Genomic DNA, 20,018 nt, shown 5'->3' with positions numbered 1-20,018 from the left:
GATGTCCTGAGACCCGCCTAGCACCAGGGTGCCCCACGTCCGCTCCCTGAGGGCATAGGTTTCTATACGGCATTCCTGAACTCTTTGCACTAATGAGCCCGGGCCTTTTTCCTGTCTCGCCGCTATGCATATGGGTCTTTTTCCGCTCTCCTGCTCCCCACGGTTAGTCCCTTTGGACGTCCGTGACAACCTTCTTCTCTTTCTATATTTGGGAGAGGTTTCAAAACTTTTCTTAGTATCACTTCTTCATAGTTTAAAAGTTGGCTTTTGTGATTCGAAATGTGGGTAACAATTCACATGCTTCCTAGTATAGACTTTTCATAAAAAGAACATTCATAAAAAGAGATATGGATGTATTTTATTGTTTTATCTTACCATTAATGTAGATGTTAATAAGAAAGTGTTAAAAGTTTAGGAGGAGGTCAAATTGTTATCTTGCATTTCCACTCTCTTACATATAAATACTGTAACGGATGCGGGTTCTTGGGCTTGTGCCCCCACCGCTCCCGCCCCAGTTCATCCCAGGTCACCAGCGTCTCTCAACAGGGATCTTGCCAGCTGAACTAAAGAAGACCTTCCTCAGCCCGGGCGGCCAAGATACCTGTTATGCACAGGGGCATATTCATTACAATACTCACTTAATGCACACATCTTCTCTTGCATTCTATGTTTAGGTCTTGCACCCAGGACTTTCTTTCTGATATCTCTTTCTTGTTTTATCTAGTCCCCTGATTGCCCCAGTCATCCAGGCTCCCTGGACTCAAGCCTCCTCAAGTGGTCCAGAGCTCTATTTAGTATCAGAGACTCATTCCTGATCCCTGTCGATGCAAACACCTGGCATCAGTCTACACCAGGCTGAGATTCCTCCTCAATGGCTCTTTTCAACCTGGCTCTATCATCTATTTATTTCAGGCCTCTGCCAGAATCCTTCTACAGTAAGTAGACCAGAAAGGTCAACACATACATATTCATACATACTCACCACACTAATATCAATTCCACGGTCAATTCTACATGTCTCTATTCAGTCTCTTCCACTGGCTCTTTCACATTATCTAGAAGAAAAACCTGATTCATCCTTACTTTTATTAACACAAACACTTTTCTCCACAGACCAACTTGATTATTGGCAAATTCTGCTGGATGCTATGGCAACTGGTACAAACACAATGAACCACTTCCACAATGCCTACTTCCACACAGGTAGCTCCAAACTGCCTCTTTACAGGTCAGTGCAACATCTTTTGAGTTACTGTACTCCATCCCAAGCCAAAAAGCAACATCCACAATCCATAATACATCTAACCCAGAAAGGAGGAAATTATTGGGCCAGGACCCCCAGAGGTTTTCTCCCCCCAGCAGTTGTTGTTTCCATCCCCACTGTTCACGTGGTCTTCAAGTGCTACTATGCCAAAAACTATACTGCATTCCATAATGCATTCTGTTGCATCTCAGAGCCTGCAGGAGACCACATCACATCTGCCAACAGTAGGTTACCCACTCTTACATGTTCCAGTCATACTTGTAGTTCACAATTGGCCAAAAGATTAATTTTTCTGCACATCTCCGCTAAGCCAGTCCCTTTATTCTCTCACTACAGCTTCCTCTCTTTCACAACCCTTTCATTGCTTTCTCTATACCTGTTTAAAATAGCAGCATGAAATGTTCAACTCACTAGTTCTTCTCCCAAATCATAAACTCCTCGTCCCTAGGCATCAGATTCTTACAGTGCAGCAAATACAAACATTTCAGAAGTCTCATTCCTGAATATCTAACCAGCTGTGAAGCATCGTCTTCTAATAACAAATTCCATATGCTTTTGTATAAGGATATCTTAAGCACAACATTTCCTAACCAAAGCCAATAATGGGATGTCTTCCATGTCGTCATCCCAGACTTCCCTTTAACTTTGACAGATCCACATTTTGCAAATATTCACAATAGTCTTGCCAGCCCACTGCACCAGGCAAAAGGGTAACTCAGCATCTAAGCTGACTAAATACCATTATATTTATGTCAAGTGTATGATTTTGATACATCTTTGGGGCATGTTCGTGAATTTACTTAATCATGCACCTCAATCTCGGACTCCACCAATATATTTGAATACCCAGTTCAGAAAGATACGTTTCTGAAACCTTTGGGGAACATTCTCAAGTTCAACTCTTTCCACATCTTATCACAACCCAGTTCAGTCGCAGCACAAAATCCTTTATACCCCGCGCTCTCACAAATGTGAGCTTTCAGTCTTTTTGTCACTTTAATTAGAAACCTGAGCACTTCTCACTATTAGTTCCAGGAATCAAACAAACATGCTTCTACATCAATCCCCTTTTTTGAAACTCTTTTTCCCTATTCTCTGCACCCTTTACTACATTTCCTTGGAAAACTATTCTCCAAGTATCGCACCCTGTACTCTGGGGCACTATTGAAGTGGGATTGCCTTTTCCATATAATCGCATCCTCATTATCATTGATTATGGTGTCTACATTAACTTTCTACAAAACAGTTAATGTATTGACTGCATAATGATTCATTAGTATCTAACCAGATACCATTGCCTTAACATTTAAAATGTGCTGAATGTTTTTCATCTCGAAACAAATGTAGTAGGCTGAGTATAGTTTATATACATTTTGTCATTAGGGTGGAATGATATCTATTCAACAGAAATATGTAGAGCGAGAGAGCGAGAAAGACACTGTAAAACAGAAAAGCTGAGGGACTGACTCTGTGTCCTAAGGCACATGTTTAGATAACTCAAAATACTATTGTTCAGATAGAAATTACTACAGTCATTCTTAACACCATTTATGATGGTGAGAGAAATATATTTAAACAATAAATTAAATTGGGCATAGATCCTGTTTTGTTCAAAAGTGCATATTTATTAATATGATTAGATAAATTCTTGAAAATGGGACTCCACTGAACTATATCATAATCTGATTTATTAATGCACTACAGTAGCTGTACTCAGAGAATATTGTAACATGCCTCTAAAAGTCAGCATCATATTATAAAAGCCCAAAGGAAGAGCACTTTATTACAGTATGCATTGTTTTTTTTCCAAAAGATTTATTTGCCAGGAAATATATTACTGTTCCTACCTGTGTGTGGTGTGAACTTTACATTTTCTGTAAGAACAACCGATAAATCAAACTGTTACCTACCACTGTGACTTTAAAGTAAGTCCTTCCTGATTGCATAATTACTGTATAATACAATTATTTTTTGGGACACAGAAATGTAAGTATAAACCATTACGAGTTATGTTAATCTTGGCTTTTCCCAACCAAGTCACAGATTAAAAGAAATAAGGCACTTACAGTAATATAAACACGCTAATGTTTTTCTGGTGAACTTTTTGTTAAATGTTTCATGCTTTTATATCATAACAATGTAAATGGAAAAAACATTTGTAAAAAACATAATATGAAGTAATAGGTAAGGCCTCTGGAATTGTGCATAGAAGGTTTTGGGCTCAGGTGGAATAATACTGCGACCACCATGTTCAACAGTAGGAATGGTGTTGAATGAGTGATGCACTCTTTTAGATTTGTGTAAGTGCATGTAATGCTTTCTATTTAAAGCAAAAAATACAATTTTGTCTTGTTGACCTAAAATCTTTTGGCACATGTTTGTAGTTTTACTTAGTTGCTTTGTAGCAAACCTCACATTGGATTGAAGTGGGTTTTTCAGTTCCATTCAATCACTCCACATTTTGTAAAGAGACAAGGATATTGTCAACCAATGGACATTTTCTCTCATTTCAACCACTGAACTCTATAACACTTTCAATATTGCCATTAGCCTTGTTGTAGCATTCCAAACCTGTTTTTGTCTTGACCAACTGCAGGAGGTCTGCAACCAGATATTAATATAATGCATTTTTTTTTGCAAATGAATTGCATGAATGTGTCACATTGTTTAGAAAATGAGTAAGTGAGGTGAAAAGTAGACATATTAGTATATTTTCAAGCATCTACTTAATGTGGAGAAAAGGGCAGTTGATTTACCGCAATCTCTCTCAATAACATTGGACTAGGTTTTTAATATTGTTCAAAATCTTAAAGATTTAACATTTGCCCCTGCTTCTTCCATAAACGTTGAAGACATTGTCCTGTTGCCTTCATAGAGGAAAGTTAATTTGTATGCCAGGTAAGAAAAATAAATACTGACTTTCATAGGAGCTAAACTATCAATAACATTCGCAAAGGACTAAGGAGTAAGAATGTGTATTATAAATATCATAAGGTACGTCAAACTCAGCAATAAAGCGAAAAATAAAAATGGCCAATAAAATGCTGAAGTATATAGCACAAGTGTAAAATTAAAGGAAATAATCTTAAAGATATACAGTACATTCCTTGTGTCACAGAATGAAGAGATTGGATGTGGAGTCACCAGATGTGAGGGGCTGTGATGTTAAGTTGCCTTTTAAAAAATGGCTAGATAGGACATAGAATAATCTCTTACCGTATCATGTAATCCTTTGCTTCATTTTAGATAACCTAATAAGTTACAGAAGAAATGTTAAAAACTAAGTCCTTAAAGAAGTGTGTGCATTAAGAGCTTCTTAGGAAATGACTGTGTGAGTCAAATTAGAGTACAGTTACAGGTGAAAATATTTTTAAAGAAACAAGTTGCGATGTCACATTACAAAAAGATAAATCAAAGGTCACAAGCACTGTACTGCATGTATGAACAGGTGTATGAACAGCTGTGGGGTGCATGCAATAACCGAGTCGAGAAAGGAGATCAATAAATTCTAGTAACTACAATTAAATCGATGAAAATTGTAAAACTGTGATGATAATAAATATAGACAAGGTTAAACCTGAGCAGCTAGAGTAACTATTAATCAGGAAGAGAAAAGTTTTGAACATGGCATGTAAGCCAACAGTAGTAGGGCTAGAGTAGTGAAGACAAAAATATACTGTATCTAAGCAATAATACCAAAGTAAAGGGAATTGAACTGGAAATTGTCTAGTTTTATTCAATGAAGCTAAAAGGGCGAACAAGAATTACAAAGAAACTCTGGTACACAGGGAACTAAACTGGCATTGGAAAGCATAGCTATATGACAATGAAGTTGTGAACATTTAAAATAACAGCATGTTGCCTAAATTGTCAGCTGCAGATATAGCTGTAAAGTTTTCATAAGGCTGTAAATATGGTGGAGATCTAGCTAATAAAGGAGTGTGTAACAGGGTGAGTGTACGTGAGAGAAGGGCTACTTCAGGAAGGCGCATGCTGACAGTTGTGAAGGGAGCAGGGAATTCTAGCCTGAATCATACCCTGAATTCTACATCACCTATTGTGACTTACTATGCATGAGCTGTGATTTGGAAACTGTGATTTGCTGACAAGTATGAGCTTGCTAGAGATAATTAAAAAATAGTAATCAGTATGACAGATTATAATAAGATGTATTCTGAATCCAACATGTTGAAAACTGTAAATACCACAATTACTAGAGAATTAATTCAATTCAATGGTTCAGTGGGGGCAGTTCTGTACCTTTACAGTCTTGAACAGAGAAAATTATGAGGGGCCTTTTATAACTTTGTAAAATCCTCAGGGGATTGAAGTGGACCACCTACAGTATATTAGATAATTCAGTCAGGGGGACAGCTCAGGTGATCACTATGGTCAGCTCATTAGATAAAATTATCCTGTGGCAGCGCCCACTATAATCTCTGTTGAGCCAATTAATGACTCTATGCCAACCCAGAGGTGTTTTTCACCAAAAAGATTGTACATCCATGAAACCTGCTTTGTCTGGTGCCACAGGAATCTACATTCTACCCATGAATATCAGGCTCCTTCACAGTAGGGGGTTAATGTCATTTAAGCCCTGGTAGAGTGCAAAACTGACTGTTCTAGAGATCCAGGAGAGATGGCTTCAGCTGAAATTATTTATATTAGTTGGACAATCATTCAAGAAGAGGAAAGTAAGAAGTCAGTCTGGAATAAGAAACAGTGATGAGGTTGACAAACCCTGTAATGTTTGTTGTTTATAACTCTTGGCACACTTAGAGAGACACTGGACATTTGCCACTGCAGAATCCTCAGTGATCATTTCTGTCATTAGCTTTGTAATTTGTTATAAAACTGTGATTACAGTTCCATTTTCTCATAATTTATTTAGGGAAAAGGAGCTAGGGTTTTACCAGTAACCCCTCACCTATACTGCTAGTGCTGGAACAGTGTTCAAGTATCATATCTAAATAAACTCCTAATTTCAGGTTGGCTGAGGCTGTATGAGGAGTGTAAATAACCCAAAATCTCAGATCAGAGGCTCTGCTGATGTGTATATGGAGGCTCATGGGTAACCTGCCTGGGCTATCGCCAGACAGCTAACAGAGGGACTGAAAGGATAGGCTATGCAGACTGAACACCTAACCCTTAACTCGCAAAAGCTTAGAACACTAATGATAATGAGAACAGTAACTAACAGCAAGTTACTCATGATAAACAGTGAAATAGGGAACAATATGTGCTTGACTAGGTATTTGAGATATGATAATGGTCAGTGGAAAACTTCAGTTAGAATGAATCACCTTTTGTGAAATTATTAGCTTTTGTGACCCAAAGAAGGTGTATATAAACAGAGGTGTATGTTTTAGTATTTGGAGAATTATTTTTGTAACAGTGGATGCCGTCACTGAGAAGTGAATAAAGCTGGCTCTGTCGAACTCCCTCTCTCAGGTCTCTGATTCCTGCTTTGGAGTCTAACAGTGATGTCTGTCTCTGATTAATCATGCCACTGTTTACATTCTTCCTGTAACCTTGAATAAGAATTTCTATTATTGCTTGATGGCTCTTGAAAATTCAATTAAATTAACATTCAAATATTTTTTTTTGCATTTTACATGGTATGGAGGATAGAAATCATTATAGAGATGCAATAATTATCAAACAATTGGCAACACTGTTTCAAAACACTTCCTGCTTTATACTCCCCAGCCAACCTACAGTATGTCCCTTGTTACACATTCATCCGTAGGAGTTGTAGTCCTTCCCTGTCTCTCCCACCTCCTCCAAGGCATTCTACCAGTATTAGGATAATCTGTTTGGTCTGTTTCCTCATTCATGAGGATAGAAGTTATCAGATATCTCAAACTGGTATCCACAGATTATATTTAGTTTTGCTTTTATTAATACACCACTACAACTCCTCCTGTTTTCTTACAATAATAACATTAAAAATATTACCAAGCAATATTAAGTGTATGGTTATTATTTTATTAAACAAATCAAAATGTGACTTCCTTTAATAGTGACTAATAATTACCTTGCAAAAAGACATACTACACAAGAGAGTCAATTTGCTTTGGATTTGGATCAATCAAATAGAACATTTATTAGAATTTAAAATTTATAGTAATGAAAATGCAGTGTTGTTTTGCTTTTGCTGTATATCCTTTATGCTTAAAAATGGTTAAAGGGATTGTAGATGAAAACAACAAAAGATTTTTTCAGCAACCTGTTAGGGGACTTTCAGATCATTCTTCTAGCAGAGCTCATTACAGCAGGTATTTCTGAACTTGTGTTGATTAAGAGAGGCTTTTGTTTTGAATTCACACAGGCAAAAAATCCTTCTAGCACCCTCCTGCACTTATCTTGGATAGATATTAAATATGTTTGTTGAATATAGCTGTTCCAGTAATTGGAAGAGTATATTATCCAATAATAGATACACCAACTGATAAGATGCCCAAGTGCAAGTTTTTGACTGGCTGAAGTTCTGCAGTAAGAGTTGCCTCCCACTGCAAACCATATGTGCAGTTAATAGAGTGCACTAGGTTTCAGGCATGAATCCAGATGGATTCATAACTTATTTTTTAGAACCTACATTGGCATCCCACAGCTCGTTAATACTGACTACAGGCTTACTCAGGAAAGCTGAATGGATTCTTTTATTTTCCTTGTTTCCCTGGCAGTTATTTTTGTTTGCACAGAGAAGAAAAAACATCTGAAATTAAGCCCTAAATAAAAACATTTGACATTCAGAATTGAACAGCTGCAGTATGGAACTGGACTCATCTATAATGAAATGTATACTTCCTGCTGCCAGGTGTCTTTGACAGTTTAAGCAGGAGAAATTTTATTGCTTTAATATGATGTGTTAGATGAGGCAATTAAGATGAAAAATTAATAAACAAGCTTCCATGGACATTTTTTTATCCTAGTTTGATTTTATTTTGAAAATGGATTTTCTTTGGTCATTTAATTTTCAGGTATAAAACTTTAAAAATATATACTGTAATGTACTTTAGTGTTTTGATATTAAAATAGTGAAAATAACAACTTATATATACTGTAAACTATGCAATGCTTTACACAGTAAACATTTTATCAGTCCAGTTTAATTTAACAATAGTTGTCCCACCAAACGACATGTTTGTGCAAGTAAATCAGAGTGCACAGAATTACTAAATATTATTTAGAATCCAATCAGCACAATAGTATATGTGCCCAATATGTTAAATTGGGTGCCTTTCTGTTAGCATTCTTAGTTTGGCACAGTTTGTTTCACACAATAATGAAGAACGAAGTGAGGAAATATACAGTATAAGGAGATCAAATTTGAAAAATGTAACTCATGAATCTGACAAAAATTGTGCTACAGCATATAATGCTCAGTCTGCTTTAATACGCTGATCATTGTAATTTTCAAACCTTAATACCCAGATCAATTGATTAGGTATTGTATGTTGACCTAATTACAAGGTACGTGACAAAGACAAAACCTTCAAACTTACCTCAGAATAGTTTCATTGTGCATTCTCAATTGAATAATAAGAAAACAATATATAGGTAGTAGGTCATGTTACTAACTAATTCTGATCAGAATTCTAAGAGCAGTAGTGTATAATGGGTAGACCACCACCAAGGAAGAGAAGAAGCAAGTTGGATAGGCATCTTTCAACTTTTAAGGAAACAAAAACTCACAAGACATTTCTGGTGCTTACCGTGGCTCCACAAACAGATGTGCCACTCGCAATGTGAAAATGCTGAATGGTTGCTGACACACATTTTCTCCAGTGGTGGGATGAGGGCCATATTAATGAAGCATGCAGTGTAACAAATTATATATTGTTTTATTTTTTTACTTCCTGGTGGCTGGTGAGAGCAGTCATTTTTAAGGATAGTGAATTTTTTTTTGCCAGCAAACATATTACCCTGCAACTCACAACTGGCAACCCACTGAAGCTAATATAATATCTGGTCAGTAAATTGATGGGAGACCTACTGGGAAAAAACTAAGCTTTGCTGCTGGAAGTGGAGTTAGTGGGGCAAGTAGGGGTGCTCACCCTATGGTCTGTGTGGGTCTTAATGCACCAGTATAGTGACGAGGACACTATACTTTAAAAAAGCGCCATCCTTCAGATGAGACATAAAACTGAGGTCCAGACACTCTGTGGTCATTAAAAATCCCAGGTAACTTCTCGCAAAGAGTAGGGGTGAAACTTTAGTGTCCTGGGCAAAATAGCCCCTCACCTTTACCAATCATAGCCTCCTAATAATCCCCATATATGAATTGGCTTCATCACATTGTTCTCCTCTCCACTGATAGCTGATGTGTGTGAGTGTACTGGCGCACTATGGCTGCTGTTGCATCATCCAGGTGGATGCTGTACGTTGGTGGATGAGGGAAGTCCCCATTACCTGTAAAGTGCTTTGCATGGAGTGTCCAGAAAAGTGCTATATAAGTGTAAGGAATTAATTAAGTGTAATGAAAGGATTGTGGGGTATTTTAACCAAACAAATTTGGTTTAAACCGCTTGACTGAGGGATAACTTCCTGGCCATAGGATGAGGAGGCTAAGACCCCCACACAGAGTGAGGAGTGACCGAGGGGCAGCAGCAAAGGTGGAGGTGGGATGCAGAAAGATGTACGTGAGTAAGAGAAGGAGACAACATATAGTATTAATACATAATGATTTAGGTGAGAAAATAACAGCTGAGTCTGATTGAACTTGGCTGTTGTTATCCCTCCCGAACTTCCATTATACAGTAAACTCCATTAATATTCCTCTTTTTAGTTGGGCTCTTGCCCTCAATTCACCATTAAGTTTGTTTGCAACACAAACTAAAATCTGAATATGTTCCTTTTTTATTAATACAGTTTATGTAAACTTATGAGCAAAATGTTTTTTTATGCAAAATTCTAAAATTAAATAATCTTCTTACAATAAAATCCAATTATATTTGACATTTGACATTTGGAGTCAGGCATCATAGATGTAACTTCTCAAAACTGAGATCTTAAGTAAGCATTGGCTCTAGTTCAATTCAGACTAGTTTAATTGAATGTCTTTCAGTCAGTAACTCAACATTGATATTAAAATGCATAATGCTTAACAGGCGGCATGGTGGTTAGCATTGCTGCCTTGCAGTAATGGAGTCAGGGGTTCAGTTCCTGAGGTGCTATCTGTGTGAAGTTTGTATGTTCTCCCTGTGTTTATATGGGTTTCCTTTGGGTGCTCCAGTTTCCTCCCACAGTACAATGTCATATCAGTAGGTTAAATGGCTTCTGGGAAAATCAGGAGTGTGTGCATGTTTATGTCTTTGTATCCTGGACCCTGCCTTGTGCTCATTGCTTGGTAGGAAAGACTCTGTTTCCCCTACAACCCTTTATAGGATAAAATGGTTAGAAAATGGATGGATGATGATGCTTAAATAACTTGTTAGAATCCTTTGAACAACGGTAATAAAAGGAAAATATAAAAGATGCTATATTTAGATTTTCACAAGGATTTTGAGAAAGTCCCTTATAAAAGATAAACTCTCAAATTCTTGTACAGTAGTAGTAGCCTTAGTCAAGGAAACATATTTATTTGGGTTCAAAAGAAAAGAATATCGATAAGAGAATGCTAAAATCAAGGAATAGTTAGTCAACTTAATTAGCTCACAACGAAAAACAAAATAGAAGGATTAGAAAACACTGGTACGAAAGAAAATTCAAAAAGATTTAGAAAAAATTCAAGATTGGGAAAGCATCTGGAGGATGGCATTTATGTAGACAATTCCAGCTCTGCTCCAGCCAGGATTTATTCACAGCCACCCACATGCGCAGAGCATAAGAAAAGATCCCAAAATGCAAGAGAATTCTGCACTGTCTTGGTTTGAGAGGGGGTGACACCACCTTTTGTAATAGGCTCTTGTACACACAGCCCTGTTTCAGAAGCAAAGTGCAAAAGAAATAAACATCATAAAATAAATTTTATATAGGAAATGATCAGCTTGGAAAAGCTTCTTATGAAAAAGACTTATGTGTCCACATTGACACATTATTGTCATCATGCTGGGAAGTAATCAAAAATGAAAAATAAGGATTTTAGAATTTAAATCAGTCACTTTTATGTTCAAATTGTACAATGTACTAGTAAGATCTAATTAAAGTTGGTGTACCATTTTGATAACCATGATACTCAAAACGATACAATGGCTTTGACATCAGTCCAGAAAATAATAACTTGATCTCAAGCATAAAGGAATAACCTACAGACTGAAATAAACTAATGTTTTTAGTTGTGAAACTAGAAACGTACTGATGACCTGATTCAGGTATTTAAAGTCCTCAAAAGCACTGACAAAGTCAAGAAAAAATCTAAATCAGATTAAACAAGTAAATATGAACCAGAGGACACAAGTCTGAAAATGGAAAAAGAAAATGGTAAGCACCTTTTACACAAAGATTGTTGAAGTCTGGAACAATTTATCCATCCCAGTTGTTGAAAATGTTAACTAAAAACTTTGATCAAAGGAATAACCTGGTTTACAGACCTTGCTTTCCTTGTTTGTAAAGTAACTTTACAAACGTTACAGAGTAGACACATAAGACAGAGTAGACACGTTACAGAGTTACAGAGTAACTTATATGTTGTATGACCTACTACACATGTAATACTGACTACAGGTACCCTAATTTTCTTTCTGCAGAGGTAGTCCTATCTTGATTCCAAAATGTAGAAGTCTCATCACTGGAATAGTGTTTACTGCATTCTAAAGCATGAATGACAGCAACTACCCTGTTCTTATTTTTACCAAATACAGTATATATTGAATATATACAAATACCCAAATATTGTGTTCCAATGAAATAGACTTATAAAAGTATTTGACCAACATACTTAATTGAATTAACAATATAAGCTAATCTATCTTCAAAACATCATTGTAACAACCTTTAAACAAAATACTTAACCAAAACATAACCCAAAAAGCACAAGAGGACCAATAAATCAATATCCTCATAATTACAAGAACATTCATATTTGCAACTGTATTATATCTCTGCTGTACCGTATTAAACAGTCCAAAGAGTTACATAAAATATTACATAAAATGTACTGTATACTACTAATACAAAGTAATTATTTATTAAGAAATAGATTCAATATTTTTTACATTCCTCTACTTCTATAATTGAAAATCTACTATTAGATGGGCTGGGATTCTGTGTTAGGATGCATGGGATTCTCTATTGTTTTTGTCTCATTTAAAGATTTGATAGATAAATTAGCCACTAGCAACTAAATTATCTAGGTTGGTTTGATGGCCTACTCTCATTTGTAAACTTTAATGTAAATTGATAAAACTAATGAAAAGTAATAAACATAACAAACTTAATAAAAAAAGAAAATAAGAAAAATAAACCAATCAAATCTGCTTCAGGGAAGACTTCTCAGACCTGAGTGACAGAAGATGTAAAAGGGAGAGAAGCATAGTCTCAGGTATTAGCAAGCTAAAATAGTTTCACATTTCTTTTCATTTCTTTAGGTTTATTGCTGGGTAATATTATAAACTGTAACAGCAGCAAAAAATGCAATAAATAATATACAGTATTTATACACTTGGAAGCATCGAGTTATTTATGAAAACATCAGTCCTAATGTATGGAAGAGGGAAGCATACCTGGATTACTGGGGAAATATGTAGTGCATTTAGGGTTTGTAGTCAGTGGTGAGAAGTTAATGTCCAGTCTTCTCAATATTAATTAGCATAGTCTGGACAATAACACATTATACACCAAGTCAACAATTATGTTTTCTGTGAGTCATTCATATGTCTTTGCCCTTAAAGCACTGCTGGCATGATGAGTTTGTGAAGTAAACATGCATATGGCCGACCTGCAGGGAGATAGGATTACATCAGTGCAGTGAGGTCATGAGATAGTTCATCCCTGTTTAAGACTAATCCTGAAAGACACTTTGTGTTCTCTTTTATAGCAGACTCTGGTATAATTCAAGAAAGAGGCTTCCCTTTGTTCTTTAATTTTTTATATCTTCAAAGGTCTTCTTTGCAAGTGTCAAAAATAAATTCTGCATAAACAATGAAAATGGAGAAGCCCAAGGTTAACCTTTAGAAGTAATGAAAATTTGTCCTGTAGTCACGGGAATATGTGACAATCGATATTTTTAAACACAAATTATTCTTAGATGAAGTGTTTTGGGCTCTCTAGGCAATTATCCATGTGTTGAAGGTAATTAAAAAAGAAAGTAGGGCAGTTAAAGCAAACTAAGTTGAATAAAATGTCACAGAAGTGAATAGAGAGTTGCGAACATTTGGTGAAACAGCAAAAACACAAGAACATAAGAAAGTCTGCAAACAAAAAAGGCAATTTGGCCCATCTACAGTAGATTATTTGTTTGTTGTTAGAATCTAATTGATCCCAGGATCTCATCCAGCTATTTCCTGAAAAGAAGCACAGTGGCTGAGTCTCAGCATGGCTGGGTAGCTTGTTCAGGACTCCCACAAACTACTGTCTAAAGACATGCCTTCTGTTTTCACTTTTTCAGTTTTGTTTCCCTTTACTGTTTATTGATAACTTTACTTGACTTTGATAGAGCCTTTCAGAATCTTAAAGACTTGAAGGTACTCTTACAGTCTCCTATGTTTCTATGTTGTTAATCTAAAACATCCCTTAAATGCAGGACTTATTCCAGAGATGTGTTATCTTTTTGTAGCATTGTAACCTAAATTGTGGTGAAAAATAAGGTCTAAGGCAATATAAAATTTTAACATAACCTCCATTGATTTAATGTCTTATCATGATTTAAGTATGGAAACCCTTTGCTGTGCCAAATTAAATTTAAGTGCACAATTTTACTTTAAAGAGTCACACAACTAGTAAATGTCCTTTGTCTGTGTGCAATAATAATGGTATATATACTGTATGTACACCTCTCTCTGTATTGAAGTAGTGATTCCAGCAAACATTCCACCATGAAGACCACCAAAGTGCCATTGTGTTCAATATTATAAGTGTAAACAACAGCAAAGAACCACCCCTTAATAATTTTTTTTTCCTTAAAAATTAAATAAATATAATATGACTGAAATGTATTTCTGGTTGTGGAAAAGCTAATATTGAAAACGAGCTTTCACTTTTCAAAAACTTCCCTTAGCAGTCAGATTGAGATTTTGCTACATGTACTTAGCCTTATACTATCTTCAGCATCAGAATCAGGCTTGTTCTTTTCTTCTGAATGACAGCAGGTACCTTTCAATCTTTGGTGTTTCTTCCGTTGCTCAACAACCCAGAAGTCTCAGTAAAAGAAATCTTTGAAAAAGCCTCATTGTTTCCCTGTATACTATCCTTTTAGATGTGCTGTGTTGATATGGTATTATTTCTTTATTAGCACAATTTTAACACTGGGCATAACATATTTGAGTATCCTTAACTGCTGTGTACAAGATGTTTTTAAATTGCTCAAAATAAACTAGAAAATGAATTATAACAATATATTACAATAATTATGAAAGAAAAATATACATTTCTATAAAGTTATAGCACCTTGCACAGGTTGCAATCACAAATTAATCAATCATAATGATTCAAAATGTATTAATTAAAGGTTTTATTTATTGATATTGGTTAAATGTTCATGAAATGTACATTAGTCATTTAAATGTTTGAATCTGAGTTTTAAAGTATTACAAAAATCCCAATAGTCCTTCCACTTGTTTGAATAAGGAATAATCTTTCAGACTGTTTATATGATGAAGACAGCAGTAATACTCTGATCATCAATTTCCTCTTCTGTCTGTCTCCTAAACAGTTCTTCTTCATTCTTTAGAGCTTTAAAACACCAAAATGAGCATTTCATTAAAAATTGTAAAATGCTTTCACTTGTTTAAAATGTATTCCTGAGCTCTATTTATGCAAAAAGAATATTAATATTAGTTTGAATAGACTTAGATGAATAAAGCCTAAGGTTTTCAGTTATCTAAACATCCATAATTATTTTCACCCTTTCACACAGTATCATCTTTAACCTAAAATGCTATGATATAACAATTATTAACTCAACCTAGAAAATACATTTGCATCAATGCCTCTCTTTCATACTGGCAAAGTTAAAAAGCATTTCAGTTATCATTTTTATTCTCTTAATCCTTTCTTTGGACTATTAAATTAATAAAAATATGTTTGTCAAGTAGAAAAGAGGAATCCACACTTATTTTGTCCTGTTTCCATGGTGACAGGCTGAGAATTGATCAAATAATTCTATCTCTACACAAGGGTTTGTAAATTCTTAGTAACCATGTTGTTGTTAAAATTCTCAAATTTAGTAGAAATCTTCCTTTATCTTTTCAATACATGTCAAATTAGATCAACCCTCAAAGTATTTCAGTTTGAGGATTTGTAGAAATACATCACAACATCTTTATACTATGGTCTAAAAAAATATAAAATCAAATCTAAAAATGACTACAAATTAGTACTGAAATGTCTGCTTTTTTTCAAAGGTTTAATAATGACAGTCTTCATAATATAAAAGGTCAGTTGATACCTAAAGTCAAAGCAATGGAAAATTTCTTGATATGTTTCAATTATGCAATGTATTCCTCTACAGAACGAAACTAAAACTCCACACAATCTCCTATTCTTAAATACATTACATGCCCTTCTTTAATCCCTAAGGCTAATGCAAATCTTCCTGAAATGTCTCATTTATACAGAGTTCTCCTCTATAGAAAGGAATTTAAAACTCTACTGCATCCACTATCCTTAAAAACATTACAAGCCCTTCTTTAATAGGCTATAAACCATTCAGTCTTGTTTATGGGTCCATAACTACTGTGACATTGGAATGTACCAGTGGATTACTGGTAATCCTTAAAGTATGAAAATGAAATCCAGGCAAAACATTCCTCCTCAGTCATGTTTATCAAAGGCACCACTAGAACAGAACAACACATTTTAATAATTTAAGAATATAAAAAACAATTTTTCAAAGTTTGGATTAGTGAGAAATGTATTATATAATAAATGCAAATCTTTTAATGCCAAGCCTGATATGATGATTTCCACATTAAGAGATCCCTCTTGTGTTCATGTTGACGTTCTTATAAGATGTGATGTATAGCTGGTATCTGTCCACAGGTGAATAAGAGTTTGCACCAATGACCCATTGGTTTATGTTAGGTGTAAAGTGGTCATGGCTTTAACTGAACCTGTTTAGGAAGGACTGTTCTCTCTGTAGAGAACTTCAAGAAGTTCAAAACCTGTGTGTTGACAAGTCATCCTTAGGGTGCTATTTATGCTATAGCCTCTGTGAGATCCTTCTTAAAAAACAATAATCCAACTAGCAGGCAGAATTCCATGAAATGTTCAATAAATTTGAGAAACGTTTTACTGAATTACTGAATCCAAATTCACTTAGAACCAAGAGCCTGAACTTTAAGCACCTCCCGATTTACTACATAGTATTTGCTTTCCAAATTCTACAACTCAATGTTAGGTCTGTTAGCAACCAAATGAAACCTCATTGCTGCTGGAAACTTTATTTAATATCAATTTGCCACAATTGAATTGAGAACTACAGTATATTGTTACAACTATGAAAGCTCTTATTGTGTTACTCCACCTACCTACACGTCCCATGTTCATGATACTTATATTTGGTCCAACATCATTGATGCAGCCCCCCTGACATTAATGATGATCTGCGATAACAACCAACGTATATGGTGTCACATAGCAACTGTATACAGGTCTCCAACTGCCAGCTGAGAGTACCAAGTCCTGGCAACAGCACAACACCCAGTTCTCTAACTGTCATCATTATTTAGATTTCAGTACTTAAGGAAAGATGAAATTTGATTTGAATAGTGAGATTTATTGGGGTGACTCATCTGGCTGAGGTGAACAATAACTTGTCATAAGAATGGGGCCGGTGGACCCCCCCCCTCCTTTAATGAAGGATGAGCTGAGGAGTTTATGCTTGGGCACATTTTGGAGTGGAGGAAGACTTGCTAAAACTAGATTTGCAAGTGAATAAGCAAGAGGTGTGTTGTTCCTTTGCAAGTAGACAGAAATGAGTGAGATTAGTGTTCGTCCACCTCCTGAATGTTTGTTTAAATATAGTGCTCTGACAGCTCCGTGCAGTTGTACCCAGCAAATAATCTTTAATACAGCTTTAACTTTACAGGGCATTAAATCTTTTTTCTCCCAATATACACTTTATAAGCAAACATGATTGTTTGGCATAATAATAAAGGTGATCAACATGTTTTCCAGGCAATTTTTGTTGTTCTTCCTCTGTGCTTTAGATCCCTACAAAGTGATTAAGAGGTTAAATTAAGAGGTTACAATTGCATAAATTATGTATTAATAAATCAATTGTAGATATAACACTGCAACTAAGCTACACACACTTAGATATCACAACAGAATAATTTTATTGAATGAAGGGAGACATAGATGTTAACCTTCTCTTTCCCCAGACTCCCAAGACTTTGAGTGAGAGCACACCCCTATTTATCCTCCTACTGGGGGAAGTAGCTCTGAGGGACAGAGGTCTTCACATGTGCAAGTGACCTCCATTTACTCAAGTTCTGCCCACTGGGAGTCCCTCACCTCCCATCCTCTCTTTTCCCCATTGTTGCTGCACCAGGATTCATGAACAACACAGTAGCCACAACCCACTGCATCCATGTCATCACAACAGTAGATGCACACAGAGAAACAGGAACATAAATACTGGAACTGTACAATTCTAGCATTAGGCTGCAAATAAGAATGTCTTTAATTAGAATTTAGTTTTTCATCTCATCTGGATCAATTGATGCAGAAGCTTCATTGTTACAAAGTACTAGAAAAAATAGAGTAACATAACTTTTATTTCTGAATTTTGGTGTCTAAAGTACATTTCCTGACTTCTAGATGGACTCTTAATTAAAGACAGAATACAATTCAGAACATTGTAATGGTCCATCTAAAAAAAAAACAACATTCAGAGGTGTGTTTTGAAAGTGATGCCGATAGGTAAACACGATTAGTATGATTGATTGATTAGATCAGATTCATAGCTGACATTTGCTAAGCACAAGAAACAAGTTTTGATGGCTTAATGGGTAAACGGAAAGAAAATGTAAGAGAATGGAATAACATTTTTTTTATTAAAAAGGGGGGAGGCTGATCAGTATGGTGCATGTTCAAACTCAATGAATAAATAAATTGATATTAGAAGAGGTGATAAACAGTATTGATCTAGTCCAGTGCACCTCTGACTCGGCCTGGTTTTATACATCATTCCAGTTATTATGTCTCAGAATCTTGTGTCTAATATTTACTTTATGTGCATGGTCAGTAAAGAAGATTGATTATTGCAATTCTCAGTGGTGCTTTAATTTTGGCACTTTTAAAAACTGGATGCAATCTTTTCACCGTTGTTGCAATTCTAATTTTTGTAGTACCATTTTTATATGGTTTACATGTTGATGTTACATCAACCATAATATTTTTTGCCACAACATAATTACTGTTTCATTTAGCAAGACCATGTGTGGTTTAAGATTTGTGGTAATTATGTTTTTAATCTGCAAAGTTTATTGTGTTAAAAGACAACATCAAGGACTTTAATGAAACATATTTGAATAGTTTTTAATGCAGATTGCAGTTGGCCAGGGAATTCAAAATATACATAATGTACCCCTTGTTTGGCCTTTATATTGGTATTAAAACAATGTCAGGCAAATAATTCAACTTGAAAAAATGCCATGCTGAATCCTTATAGTTTTTATATTGTTATGTTTAGTCATACCCATGAACTTTTAAACCTGTGTTTTTTATGTTGTTCTCTGCTCCAGTAATCTAGTAAACATATATTTTCTGCAAATTCAAGCAGTGAAAACAATAACATGAAAATGTAATACAGTACCTTTAAGCTTCTGGTGTTCAGTGTTTCCAGTAGTTATCCTCATAACTTATTTAAGATCTGGGTCCCTTGTTTTTCTGCTTGTGTGTGAATTCCTATTTCTGGCATAGTTTTGTGTCTACGCTCGAAGGCTTGTGTTGTGGGAATGCCAGAATGTTTGTAAAGGTTTATGCTTTGATCTCAGAGCTATTGCCACTGTATTTAACAACTGATGAACAACCTTTGCTTCTATCAAATGTGAACACACCAAGTTAAATGATCACCAACGTACAATTATTTGTACTAAGATTTATACATTAAAATGGAACTATGCAGTATTATAATTATTGTTTAAGAAAAAACAATTTTATTAGTAGTATTAAGAAGCTATAGTATAACATTAATGTGTGGTTTTACTGTGTATTCATGTTGTGAGATTTGTCAAAATGTTTAGTTAAGTTTCTATAGTATGTTATTTTCTTTGTTTATTTAGGAAAAAAATAATTTCTAAGGCAAGATTTTTTTGTTGCTCCTCAACCAGACATATCCTTGGACCAATTAACTACTATATGTAATAGAATATTGTGTATCAAATGAAATCGATTCAGATCATCATGAATACATTCTACATATATATTTTAAGAAATCTGTAACTAAAGCTAAGCATAATGCAAATAACATTTACAGGTATTGTGTACAACCAGTAGGTGGCACTGTGACATTTGGATGAAAGTTACAGAAAAAGCAGAGAAACCTATGAATACTATCAAAATTACATTCAAATTACTTGCACATAAATGTGGGTAAATAGGTTCACAGAAATTACAATTTACCTGCAATTTATATGATTTACTCAAA

The 20,018-nt window shown here is 35.2% G+C and overlaps 1 long non-coding RNA gene across 1 annotated transcript in view; it reads right to left on the bottom strand.

Moving 5' to 3' along the window:
- LOC107078061 (uncharacterized) overlaps positions 1-19,300 on the bottom strand; it is a 35,063-nt gene extending 15,763 nt beyond the window's left edge. The window contains exon 1 of the long non-coding RNA XR_001479040.2: positions 19,185-19,300. This is a non-coding gene — a long non-coding RNA (uncharacterized lncRNA). The remainder of the gene's footprint in view (positions 1-19,184) is intronic.
- Between the last annotated feature and the right edge of the window lie 718 nt (positions 19,301-20,018).

Source organism: Lepisosteus oculatus, chromosome 7 (assembly GCF_040954835.1).
Source record: "Lepisosteus oculatus isolate fLepOcu1 chromosome 7, fLepOcu1.hap2, whole genome shotgun sequence".
NCBI classification, from domain to species: domain Eukaryota; kingdom Metazoa; phylum Chordata; class Actinopteri; order Semionotiformes; family Lepisosteidae; genus Lepisosteus; species Lepisosteus oculatus.
Note: the sequence above shows the minus strand (reverse complement) of the source record. Positions and strands in the feature narration are given on the sequence as shown.